The following is a 14,527-nucleotide window of genomic DNA, read 5'->3' as shown; positions in this document are numbered from 1 at the left end:
GTAGAAATACATACGGGATGGCATTGAAACCTGCTATAACTTAACAACAAGTTAGGATCACCAGCAGGTCAAGGCCTCTGGGAGGCTGCTCGCTGTTAGCAAATACTGCCTGGTCTGTTATTATTGAATCTTGGCTGTTCTCATCAGCATTCACTCTGGGGAGCACCTGCTGCTGAGGTGGATGCTCCACGAGTTATTGGATTGCTAATCTCTTGCTGGGAGGCCTTTTCAGCCACACGGACAGATGAGGGTGGAAAAGGCAATAAGCCATCTACAGGGAGCAGCTGATGATAAACTTGAGTGAAGAGGCAGCAACAGGATGGGGTTGAGGGGCGGGGGGATAAGAAACGTATGTCCATATACACAGCTGAGTCGGGGAAGGATGGCTGTCTGGCTTGCTAGGACATGCCCGCCTCCTGATTTCCTTCTCCACAGCCACAGAGTTATTGCTTTTATTTGAAGACCGCTCCGGCTCTCTCCCTCAATAGATCATAGCGCTCGATAAAATATAAAATGATGGGGCGGAAGGAGGGGGGTTGGGGGTGGGGGGGGGGGTGGAGGGGGACAGGCAGAATCTCTACCTGCCATCTATGCTGCGCATTTCCTACAGCCTGAGTTGATCTCTAGCACTACTGATTGCGCTTTTAATGGTGATGAATGCACAGGAAATGGCAGGCCTACCGCCACAGATGCAGTGATGGAAGTGAGCAATAACTCTAAATCATTTAACCGTGTGCAGGCACGACATCACAGAGTGCGAACCGTCATCATGGAAACACTAAAATAAGTGCTAACGATCCAATAAAAGACATGTGCTCACAATTTGACCTGAGGAGATGAAAGGTCATGCATACATAAAAATGTTATAGCCTTCGTGCCTTTGTACCTCACTTTCATGCTGTAATCTTTTTCATCTTTTTACATTCAAACTTCTATTCTAAACTTCTACTTGCTGCTTGATATCAACTACCATCCAACCTGTGCGATTTTGGGCTGTCCCAGATGAAAGTTGACAATCATGAGAAAAATGTGATTAAATCTTCTGTCGTCAACTTATCAGAATACGAGATGAAATGACAGAGTGGCGAGCCAGCATAGTGCTACTGCAAAGAAAAGTTTCACCTCAAACTCACTCTACTTGCCAGATTGTTGTTATTGCACAGTGCCATCAGACAACCCAGGTGAGACAGTTTTTTTGGCGGTTGTTTCCTAGCAGAGATTCTCACTTCCTCTTATTGGTTAGATGATGAACATACTGTAGGCACTATGGCATCATTAATATAATCACAATGAAAAAGAAACTTTTACAGAAACCAAATGAATACTTCTAATGATGAATTTTCTAGCTCTGTGGACATTTTATGTACTGAAGAAGAATGACTGGAAGTACACCATCTGTGGGCAGACACCTACAGGAATAACGTGAAACACAAAGGCAAGCTAGAAGATCTTACAAGGCTGTACTCTAATTATTCTCAATTCAACTTTGAGATTACTGTTTGGACCAAAAAAATATTTTTTTCTTTTTTCACTCAACTCCTCCAAACAGCATATGTTATAAGTCTGCGTCCTTGTCATAAATTAATAGTAATTAGTAGTAGTAGTAGTAGTAATAGTAGTATACTGCAGAGGGTCTGTCCTGCATAGCTCCTGACAGCGCTGACAGCAGCAGTATAGAAAGTGTTGCCAATGTCTGGTTCATGAGTAATTTTGACAACTTTGCAAGCATTCAGTATGGGAGACTGAGACTGCTCTGCTCTATGTCGCATTGCCCTCCTTTACCATTGCTCTACTCTATTCCCAATGCAGTTAGATATTACTGGGATGACATAAGGTTTGTAAAAGTTTACAACCCAGCCGTGCTCTTTTTCTGTGTTGCAATTGACAACGAGCCAAGGATTTAACCGACAACGTGAGGTGAGAATTAGAGGCTCGTTGACTGATGGTTTTAATCATCGACGTTTAGAGGGCAGCCCTAGTCTACACCTCTTTATCAAAAAACTATTAAATATACATTCAACATGATGGATTAACAGCCAAGCTTTTCATCCGCAGTGTTGAACAAAATAACTGGTAAGCTGCAGCTCGGGCGCCATAATAATCATTCTATGTGTTCTAGTTGGCACGCATGGGGACAGCTGTGTGTTTGGCTTTGAACCTGCAGGACTATTATGGCATCTTTAGGCGTCACAGCACATCAAACACATCTGAGAGGCTGTGGGGAGTCAGAGCTGCGAGCCTTCAAACCGCAAAGCAGGACTATCATCCTCTGGTTCATTACATATGGTCTGTTTATATGTCAGTGTGAAATAGGAGGACTGTCACGGCAGCGGCGAACAGATGATAGTGACACGCTATCCTGTCTTCTCTCTTCTTCTCTTTTTATAAAAGTTTTGTGTTTGCTCTATAACGCGACGGAGCGGGAGTACAGCAACGATTCGACAGTTGGGATACATCAGTGATAACTCAGCAGAATTAAATGACTCTGCTACAAACTTTCCCCCAAAGCGGATATTCACCGAAAAGGTCACCAGGTGTCCATGATTGAGCCTGAACGCTGCTTTTCCCTTTGGCCAGATGGATGATGACAGTGATGAATGAATGAAAAATGATCTTAATATCAGGATTACCTGCTGAGCTGGTGGCAAACATCCCGTCGCTAAATATCCACATTAAAAAAAGAAAGGTGTCTGCATAAATCAAGCAAATTCACTGAAAGAATTCTCTTTCCAGCTGACAGCTTTTGTTCCACGTTATTGTACTATCTTTGTTTTGTTGCTTTCAGGTGCAATTACGATCATCATTATCATTCCAGCTTTCATTCTTTTTTTCTGTCAACCTTCAATATAAAATTAGATTAAATCAGAGTTATTTGAAGATGAATCGCTGAACTTTGTATCTAATTCAAACTCATTACAGAAGATGAAGACACCGCAATTATATTTATTATAGAAGGCTTAACAAAAAAATCTTGAATACGGCTCATTATCACCAAATAAATGTATTATTTCAAATTCATGCCAGAGCGGCACATAGAAACTACTCAAAGCCCATAAACCAACAAGTGAATGCATGTCTGTAATGTGCATACACTGAATATTAATGACCACTCTTGTGCAAGTAAAACCCATAGCGCCTGGAGCTGATTAAATATGAAAAATCATCCAGAGAATGTAATCAACCGCATCGTGAAAAATGCATGGAGTTCACATATTAGAGAGGACACAATGTGCATCTCACCAGAACACACATTAGCCCGGCCCAGTTACATTATTTTCATTGTGAAGGCAACTACAAAAGACAGACATTCCTGAAGTAATCTAAGCAGATAAAAGGGATCTTTAGAACTAGAGCCTGAGATGAGTCGTTTATCATTCTCAGATCATAGCAGTCGTGTTGCGGAGCATGTGTGCAGTCGAGACACTGCAGCTAATGGGGTGCAACATACAGTATTCAAATCAATACACAAAATATTTACAGGCTTTGGCTGGGGAGATAAGTGTGTCTTGCTTGCCTGGAGTACAGAAATAACAAAAAAATAAAAAGCACTCTGAATGTCTGAGAATAAACATGCTTCGAGAAATGATTATAGCAAACAAACCTCAGACGTGTTTGGCCTCTATCCTCGTGTCTTCTTGGGTGGTCAAGGGGAAGAACTGTTTTATTTTTTAACCCCTTTGCCATTACAGAGAGCACAGCCAAACAACAAATGAACCATGTCTGTGACAATAAATAAGAAAGAAAAATGGAGTGGACACACTTGCTCAGGTGCTCTCAATATAGTGTATTGTTTTCATTCGTCAATGGTTCGACCACAAGGCCTTTCTGCGGTGTACGTGACCGTGACACAATGCGCCAGCTATGTTTGTTGCCCTGACATATGCCGAGTGCATGGACTTTTTTTTTTTTCTTTTTACTTCCTCTGGTGATATAACACTCTTAACTAGGTATAAAAAAAAAAACAAGAGCGAGAATATGTGCTGAATAAAAGTCTTCTGCTATCATCATTCAGGCAGCTTTACTCGGTGTCATTTGACCTTTTGAGGCGTCCTCGCAGCTATTCCCAGGCAAGCAAAGGAATAAATGAGACTAAACTCTTGAGAACATAGCGACAACATTGAAGATACCCTCCAGATTTTCCTCATGTCCTTCTCTTTTAACATGAATGATTGAATGTGTATAGGAGTCCGTAAATGGAAAGAATGGACTTACATACAATACACATTAACCTTGCAGCCTACTGCTGTGACTACACAGCGTAGACCTCCAACAAGGCTACACATTTCACCAACTCGCTCTCCACATCAAAATACGACATTCCTACTGTGATATTCACTTGTTTCACACAGCAAGCACCTGTGTATTCATTCATTCTTATGGATTACATGGATAATGCAATCCAAATTAAAATAAAGCTGTTGTACTGTAATCAAAGTCATTTTAAACACTTCCTGTTTATCCAGTTTCACTCAAATTTACAAGCAGGGGTGAAAATGAGCAAATTATAGTTGATCAATAGAATATTTATTCTAAACTATTTTGATAATCCATTAATAGTTTGTTATTTTTCAAGACAAAAATGGCAAAAATTCACTGTTTGCAGGCTCTCAACATTGTTTTACAGTATGTGATAGTAAACTGAACATCTTCTTGTGTTGAACAGGTGATTGGATGATTTAAAGACATCCCCTTGGGCTCTCAGTAACTGTAATACTGTAAATGCTTGTCTCTATTTTCCAATATTTTGTAGACCAAAAGATAAATCGATTAATCAAGATAGTAACCAAAACTAAAAAAATTGAGCCCTACTGAAAATGTAACTTCTTGAACGTGGCAATAACGAAAAATAAGTCCCAACATATACTTTTTTTTTACTTGCTTTCCAACCATTTCTAACTTTTCAGGGAGTAATTCAGACTATCTGCAATCATCAATATAGAAAGCTGAAGAAAAAGTTCTTAATCCCCGAAGCAGCCAGCGCTGGATATTGACTACTCCTAAACTTCTATGAGATGTTCCACTAAAGTGAAGCGCCGCTTTGTGCTTCAAATAGCACCGCAGCTTCATATGTACAAATCTGAAGTGGAGAATAAACTTTGCAGTCCAACTCTTGTCTCATCTCTCCCTCGTGGCTGCCTTGAAAAATACGAGCTCTGTAGCCTTGACCGGGGTCGGGTGTTACTCGGCGTATCATCACGCCGTGTGCGTGCGGTAACGGAGAGCGTGGCGGTACGGATCCAGATCAACCTCTAGACTGTTTGATACGGAACATATATTCGGTCAAGAAGGTCAACTCAGACAGTTTAATATCTACAGTATGTCTGTCAGTCTCATAAATATTTTTTTCTCTCTCTTTTTTTTTTTTTTTCCTTCTTACAGCTGCAAGCGGTTAACTAGACCAACTGGGATCAGATGGGGATAAGATTGCTCTACATTAAATCTGCCTACCCTCAAAATCAATTTGGTAGACATCATTTTCAGAAGCAAATGTCAAATTTACATACAGGCCTCCACGGATAAAGATGCTTAAACAGACATCAAGTGTATCAAGCGTACCTGAAATAATTGGTGCTGCGTCTAGTTAGGCTAAGATTAATGATGTTCTGTATGGTGTCTGTGCACACATAATAGTGCATACGCTATAATTAGGCCTGGGAGTCAAACACACAACTATTCAAATGTGTTAGTCGGGTCTACAGAGGGATATGTGCTCATTGAGAGCAGATGTTGATTGAAATCAACCGTGCGTACAGCGAGATATTAATAACACCTAAAGAATGACGCCAAAAGCAGTACAAAATGTTATACATACAGCCTCTGAAGATAAAATGGAATATGTTCGTCTGCGGTGAGTGAGGGGCGAGCTGCACTCTCTTGTATTTAATTAATTTAGCTGAATAACTAAAAACAGCATGACTTTGACTCCTCATCCCATTTTCCCCCCCTAAACCCTGCTGCATATAAATATCAGTATGGAACCATGTTGGGCTTCCATAAAGAGGATTAGAGTGAGGGAGGGGCGGTTGGGGAGGTGGAGGGGGGGCAGACAAAAAAAATTATAATGCGTTTTGCCTTGTGGAGGCACAATACTACTGTCCAACATGTCTTCTAAGTCTGCTTTTAAGAAAAACATCCTTACTCTCTTATTGGAGCATGTATTCTGAATGCACTTCATAAGCCACAGGGCTTCTGAATATACTCCACATAACGGACTACATAAACTTTCAATTCAGAAGCTCAAAATTAGAGTGACAAGGTATCCATACGGCGGCAGAGATAAGGTGGAATGCCCTGACACAAACAAAAGCTTCCTCGTGTTATGATCCTCTTCTATCGTTATATTCAGAGCTCTTGAAGGCCAAACAGGCCGTATAGTAACACAAGGAGAATGCAGATAGGGCGCTCCTCCCTCTGCGCCTCTGTTATTTGACCGCTCCGATGAAAATCCAATCATCTACTTGACCGAGGGGGTACTGGGAGACATCAACGGTCGCGCACCGGCCAGCTTTGGCAAACCCGGCGTAGTCCTATCATCAGAGCCCTATTAAAAAAAACCCAGGGCTAGGGAGACTCGGCTCCGCACTCATCCTGTGCCAAGTGTGGTGGCGAAGAGGGCTCAGCAGGCTTTGCACAGAGCCTCGCGAGTGTGGAAAATGGAAAGGGGACGACGGCAGCCAACATGCGACCGCAGCTGGTAGAATATAAGATAACGGGGATGCGGGGGAGCGGCGCGAAGCCACCGTGCACAACCTCCCTCCTTCTAACCAGCTGTGTGATACCGCTACCGTCATAAAAATGAACTACATGACCTCAGAGCTTTGCACGAAAGGGAATAAAATGCAATTCAGCACTTAACCACAAGACTCCTCCGGCGTAATCGAAGAATGTAATCACCCGGCTGTTTTATCAGACCTGGCTGCAGCGGGAGGTAACATACCTCATCAATCTGAAACGCACCAGCGACGAGGACACGACTGTCATTTCGGGTCGGCCTTCTCACGTTGTGCTGGTTCGCCGTCTTCAGTAAAACAGTAAGACATCTGCCGGCTGAGCGTTTTGGATAATAACAGCTTATCACTTTGTCTTTTCATATCATTTGTCATTTTTGTAAACAAAGACAAAGAAAATGGATGTTATTTACTTTCCCCTTGGCTTTTTCTATTACTGTACGCATCACTGTGGCATCCATGTTTTATAATGTCAAAGCCAGTACATATACACAGCCTATAACAGCAAACAACCAGATTGTTTATTCATTTATTCATGTGCCATGTTGTTGAAAGGACTGGTGGGTAAAAAAAAAAAAAAATCAGTATGATCACAGTATGGTGTTGTTGGACTTGAATCTATCATCTGTGCCTACAGAGTCCTATGCAGAACTGGGGACATGCGTGGCTAAGCACTGACCAACAAGATTATCAGATGATCCAATAAACTTTGGATGACAGTCACAGACATGATCGCAATGCTCTACGCTCGGCGGATGAAACACATAGCCGCTTGTGTTGCTTTCCAAAGCCCTCTCCGTGGAGAGAGAGAGAGAGAGAGAGAGAGAGAGAGAGAGAGAGAGAGAGAGAGAGAGAGAGAGAGCACATAGGTCAGAGCACATCAGTGTGAAACCCAGTGAACGCCCTCAGAGAAAGAAAAGAATCCCTTGAAATAGTCCAGCCACAGCAGCACAAAAAAAAAAAAAAATCAAGACCTTATAAAAGATGACAGCTTTGTAACTTACAGCCCCCCTGCTATCAGTAATTGCAGTGTAACCAGACAGTCATAAAAAAAAATCTAATGCATTGTAAATTACGAGTTGTTACACGGAAACCATTAATTCTGCATGAAAAAGGGCGACTGGGCAGTGATCTCCTCCTCTGTTTTGCTTCCTCGTGTTGAGATTAAATTAAACAATTTGATCGTTAATTATTCAAAAAAGAAGTTCAACTGAATAACAATAATGCGATACTTTACTGATCCCCTGAGGACAATTCTCCTTTTTTTTCCCCTGCCCTGCTCAAGTGGAGGTCGAGTGCGGGGTCAACAACATCCTCTAGCGCGCCCTGGAGGCACGTTCAAAGATGCGTCTCCTTTAAAGCCCCCCTGTTGAAGCACTGATCATTTATTTACATAGAACTAAAGTACCTAGGCCTGAATTTATTTGATTTTTCTAACTGATATTGTGATTGTGATTTGAATTGCAATTATTTTTTATAAATTAAAATACAGGCCTGTAAGAGTGGTCTACATTAAAAAAGACTTTTCTAATTTCTGTCTTAATAGAATCAGATTAAATAATGCAGTTGCTTGTTGTTCAGATCTTCCCATGGCTCTTTTATAAAACCAGTCAGTCAGAGAGAAGTAATCTTTAAAGTAAACTTTTCTTTTTTTTTTTTTTAATAGAATGACCACCTCAGCTCATATTTATTAATATTTCATATTAGAGGTATACTTGACATTCCTCAGTAAAAAGTGGCAGGATAATTACTGATAACAGCTGCATAGTAGGCCCCTTATGTATGGTAATATTGACAAAAAGTGCATCTGTTTTTGATATCAGACTTTTTACTGTAGCTTCTTAAAGGACCGGTATGTAAGATTTAGTGGCATCTAGCAGAACGAACTCGGGAGAAATGGAATATAATATTCATAAGTATGTTTTAATGAGTCTACAATCACCTGAAAATAAGAACTGTTGTGTTTTTGTTGCCTTAGAATGAGCCTTTTATATCTACATAGGGAGTGAGTCCTCTTCCACAGGAGGCAGCCATGTTTCTACAGTAGCCCAGAATGGACAAACTAAACATTGCCACTGTAGTTTTTGAAGGGGAGGGGGAGGGTAGGGGTATTCATTTGGTTGCAATCAGCAACCTCAGCACTAGATGCCGCTAAATCCTACACACTGGTCCTTTAAGCTAATGCTAGCCTCACAAACTGACTGGATGAGCTACTTTACAACTTGAGCCCCAGCCTTAACTCAGAACTCTTATGGTCATAACCTAAAAACGATGATATGATGTTTAACTAAGAAATTCCGACATGTACACACTCTGTAGTTGTTGAGTGTCATCTATACTAAACAGCCACCTAGCTACATGCTAGCTACCTGTCTGAAACTGAGGTGAAGTGATCACTTAGATGGTTTATGTCAGAGAAAAGATTCACCACTCTGTTGGTCTTTTATGAACAGCAAAATGACACAGCCCACTCCTTATTGTTTTCATACATCAAGAATATACAGAATGGTGTTTGTTCTTCCACAAATTCATCTTTAACTAAGTATAAATTCACAGACAGCAGCATTTAAAGAGTGTCTTTTTTGTTTGTTTTCCAAATTACAGAAATAAGTACAGGTGAGAAAATTGACTAGTGACAGTTGTCATTATAGCTGGTTAACATTACTAGTTATAAGTTATAATTAGAATGATGCCTCTTGCATTTTGATGAATTGCACTCTTTCAAATTGCAATTTCAATATAAGAATTATTAATAGTTTGTCCCTACATGCATCAAACACATTTTAATAGGACTGGGCGATATATAGCTGAAAAATGTATCATGATAAAATGTTTTCCAGTCGATATTGATAATTATTGATCATTTTTAATGACCTATTTTTAATAAAGACCAGTAGAACAAGGGTTGAATTTAACCACCTTGCTTTGATTTTAACCACTTTATTTATCAGGGCACACAGGTAAGCCAACCAACCTGTCCTTTTTTTAAATCAACAATTTCCTAACGTCAGCACTCATATTCTCACTCCACTCTGTTATTGTGTCACATGTCGATGGTGTCAGTGAACTAGAGCCAGACCGTATATCGGTCAGCCCATTTTATTGATTAATACTGCCCTATATTGGCCTATCACAGATACATCCGTATCAGCGTATATGTTTTTTTTGGTATGTGCTAACATTTATTTTTTGAAGTTATATAGGCAGCCTTTTATGTATATTTGATCTTTTTTCTTAATATTAAGTTTAATATACAATATATATGTTTTTTGTTCTATTTGTGTTTTTGTTTATAGCTATATGTATATCTCAATTTTTTTACTCTCTGATATCAGTATCGTCCCCAAAAATCCAGTATTGGTCAGGCTCTAAAACCAACGACACACCTATTAAATGACACTATGAGTGTCACTGGTAGCATGCTCCATTATCAAGGGATATGATAGGCTGTTTATGAGCCAGGGTTGTTCATGCAACTGAACTTTGCATATTCGTTATGTGCAACTATAAAAACAGAAAACTATCAAACTATCATTCTAATCTTGGTGACACTGGTACAGGAACATATTAGTGACATGCTGTATGTACATATTGGCTTACATGTTACAGGCACTACAGGATATCAGCAGGTAACACATTTCCCTCTATTATCATTTTTTTTCTGTCAACCTGTCACTTAACCGACACAGCAGCCTTGAATATTAAAAAGTTGTCGTTCTGGGATGCTCAGTGAAAAGAGGAAGTATTATAATTTATTTCTCTTTCCGTGATTTTAGATATTTCCTACAATGGCCATGTTCTTGAACTGGATGATGTCAATCACAGGTGGTCATACAGACAAAGCTCGCTGGCCAACTGTGTCCATGAACATTTGGGCGTATCTATGATTGCGGTCGTGCCCCTATCCTTGGTGAAGAAATTGGTATCTCTTCCTCCTCTATGATAGATTCCTTCCTGTATGACAGTTGAATGTTACCACAAAAAAAACTGAGACTGACATTAAATGCTGGAGGTGAGCAGCAGAGCAGGTTTACCAACCACATAAAATTAAACCAACTGCAATGAAAGAAAAAGAAAATTTCGACATAAACTAAAGGTCTTAATAAAACAGCAGTTTCCAAAGGACACTCTTACAAAACAACTGTGACATTTGACAAGCCAAGCTGTACACATGAAAGAAATATTCTCCCTGAGGGCACCAAAAAATGCCACCGCACGTGGTAACAAACAGCAACCCACCAACTGACAGATTTTCCCTTTAAATTGTGTTGACAAGAAAAGCAGCGTCAAAAGTGCATTGAAATTGTGAGCAATTTAATAAAATGGTTTACTGCGCTCTTTGCAAACGCCATTCATCAATGTCATATATAGTTTATCTCATCTTGGAGCGCAGCGTCGCACCATAAATCGAATTCCAATCGTTTCCAGTACAAAAATATGATGTAATTAAGAGAATCTGTTCTTGCCTAAGGGCTTTTTGAGGATTAATTTCAACCCCCCCAAAAAAAGTTCACTTTTTTGTTCTGTGCTACAAATCAGAAAAGCATAAAATTATTTAGTGTAGACTGACAGGAAGGATACCTTGACATAGAAAACCTCAACACCAGGGTTAAATGAGTTAAAACCAGGCCTATTAGATGCACACCCAGGGGCTTGATTCCTCTCACAGGATGTCAATAAGATGTAGTTTACAACACAGCAGATGTAAACAGCCTACTTAAAGATATAAAAGGCCTTGATAAGACTCAGATAACCCAGTGTTTAATAATGATTTATTATTGAAACGGCTTTTCACATAGAGGTCTTTCACATAGTGAGAATCATTGATTTTTGGGGGAACTTACAAGCATCAGCGGATAGAAATTTCTGAGGGGCTCTTTCAAGTGTTGCAGCAGTAACTTATTGATCCATAATCATTATCATAATCATTTTTGAAGAGACGAACAGCTGCGGTATGAGGGGACATTATGAAGTTAGCAGTAGGGCCGGGCGATAAAATAATCTCGATAAGTGATTGCAAAAAAAATGATGTCGGTAACGATGATAAACTTTGGACATTTTTAATTCAGTATGGATAGATCACACAGCAGAAATAACTACGACAACAGCCAGTCAGTCTGCAGATTTTGGCTTGCACGTGAAAGTACACGCCCATTTCCTGCCGCCGCCAACGAGGCTACGCTAGTGCTATCATTAGCAGGGCTACGACTATCTGGAGCGCCAATCACATCTAAAGTAAAGTTAGCCAAAAAAAACTGCTCTAACTCACGGACACGCCATCATTTTAACGAGGCTGCTTTGACTGTGAACGCACAAAGCTAATTGCTAAGCTAGGCTAAGCTCGAAGCTAGTAAACAGAGTAGCAACGAAAAGCTAGTCACCCACTGACACTAGTCTCATTTCATTAAGAAAACTAGCAAATCTAAAGATACATGAAAATAATGTAGTCAGTAAGATAAATGAGGAGGTTACAGAAGATTATATGCTATACATAGATATATATAATATATAAAAGATGTAGCATAATGACTCAATTACAATTTTGCACTTTTTACTTAGACTTCAACCTAACCCTAACCCTAACCCTAAACCCAACCCTAACCCTGGCCCTAACCCTAACCCCTAACCCCTAACCCTAACATTTGAGATGTAAAACCAGTAGATAATTAATGTGTTTTTAAGTCTATTTTATCTTGTGATCCACTTGTTTACTTTGTTTGTCTTGGTTGAACCTCTACAAACATTTGAGATGTTTGCTGCCCTACCAAAAGAATTTGATGTGACAGTAATTCAAATGATTAATCAAATTATATATATATATATATATATATATCGTGATAAATATCGATATTAATCAATACGGAAAAAAATGATCATGATCATGATCATATTTTTTGCCCAGCTCTACTTCGCAGTGATCCAAACATTATTAATTGTGGAAATAGTTCAATCTGAATATTTCCTGGAGCAGAAGTAGAAAATTACTTCTACTCATCAAAACCGATGCTCCTCTCCCGGCAGGCCCAGTTTGCCAGGAGAGGAGAAGCACGGACATTATAAGAGGAAGTCAAGCAAGCTAAGATTAATTAACATCTTTTTTGCTTTTGTACAAATACGAAATCAGTTCCTCGATCGCCTTCAGTTCACCAAACTAGACCCCCGACATGTTCATCACTGTCATCTGAAATCATTCATGTGTGTGAGGTACCCATTTTGATGTCATTGCCTAATTGAGATTAAACCACTGTATTTCTTGTCAAAGGAGATGAATGGGGGACTGCGGGACATTTCTGAAATTAAATGGAACATCCCCCCCTAACCCCCTCCACATCCCCACCTCACTCATACAATAGCAGTATCTGGTCTGGTGCCAGCACACAGGCTTAAATGAGAAAATTTGGCAGGGTTGGAGCTATTAACGACATGGGCAGCGTTGTAAAGGTTGAAAGCCACCGTGTACACAAAAGAGATGGGCTTGTCTTCTCCGGTATTACTCCACGGCAAGAAACAGTGTGAAGAAGTATTGATGTAACAACTTGAAGGAGCAGTGTAATTCCAAAAAAGAGGATCAGTCCTGTAGGAGGGAGATGCGTTTTGAGATCCGTGGCATTCGTGTTTCAAAGCAACTGTCAAAATAAATCTCTGGAAATGGATTTTTAGAGGCTTAGGAGTACTGTTCACAGCACGCAGAGACAGTGGCCGTGAATTGTTGTTATGACCCCTTGACTACAAGGTAAAATCCCATTGAGCGGCTTGCCACAGAGGGGTTATATCCCCCCGCTTTCCATTTTTACTGTCCCTTCCACCTCGTTGGGAGTAGTGTTGCAGTATCTGACAGAGTGATAAAGCACAGCATGGTGACACTCATCCCTTTTCTGCAATGAAACAGAGGGCTGAAGGATTTTTACCAGTTCGTGTTAAGTGACATGGATTAGCAGCCAGATAAATCACAGCACTTGATATTAGGCTATAAAGTGCACAGCATTATGAAATGCACAATGCACTCATCTACTTATCTGGATTTATTCAGTCTCTGGCTTGCTCTCCTTTTTTTCTCCCACACACACACACACACATATATAAATGCCAATAAGCCAGACACAAGCGAGCCTACTTGTTATTTAAATGATGGCAGGCACTTAAAACGACATGTTAAGTCTATCAGTGATTCCAGACTAACCTACTGAGCAGTCTAACATCACACAATACAGCAGCAGCTCCAAACACCTCTAACTATCTGCTACACAGAGGAAGAGGCAAACTAAAATGTATTCAAAGTAAGCCTTCAATAGCAAGTTTAAAATTCCTGCGTTATTACTGTATTCTATGTTGTTTTTTTAATACGCCTTCTTTGCCACAGTAGAGGACACAATTAACTGCCAGGGTCAAACAGCGTATCCCTAAACAAAACAGCGAGTGGACTTGGCAAACATCAATTTTACTTCCAAAAACAGCGTCCGTCCGGTAGCTGGAGAGCGCCTGCGGCGAACAATTAGTGCCTGGAAAACGTGCAGGGACACCACACACCGGAGAAACGCAACATTTTCTCATTTTTCTGCTTTTTTTTTCTTCCCCCCAAACACCTACCCGTGTTTTTCTCCGTGTCCAGCTGGCTCAGCTTCTCCTGCACGCGGGGGCTCCGTCCGCTCCACGCCGTGCGGATGCCTCCTCTGCTCGGCGGCGTCTCGCTGCAGCCGGCGGAGGAGAGGAGCCGTCCAATCAGCGGCAGCCTGATGGGCAGAGATAGCAGCCAATCGGACCCGGCAGAGAGAGCGCGCGAGGAGGTAGCTGCCGCACAG

General features: G+C 40.6%; 1 protein-coding gene across 1 annotated transcript in view; it reads right to left on the bottom strand.

Moving 5' to 3' along the window:
- The window catches only part of LOC122976662 (beta-1,3-galactosyltransferase 1-like), a 104,301-nt gene extending 89,774 nt beyond the window's left edge, over positions 1 to 14,527 (bottom strand). The window contains exon 1 of the mRNA XM_044345254.1: positions 14,316 to 14,527. The gene's annotated coding sequence lies outside the window, so the exon portion shown is untranslated. The remainder of the gene's footprint in view (positions 1 to 14,315) is intronic.

This window comes from Thunnus albacares, chromosome 24 (genome assembly GCF_914725855.1).
Source record: "Thunnus albacares chromosome 24, fThuAlb1.1, whole genome shotgun sequence".
In the NCBI taxonomy this organism is placed as follows: Eukaryota; Metazoa; Chordata; class Actinopteri; order Scombriformes; family Scombridae; genus Thunnus; species Thunnus albacares.
Note: the sequence above shows the minus strand (reverse complement) of the source record. Positions and strands in the feature narration are given on the sequence as shown.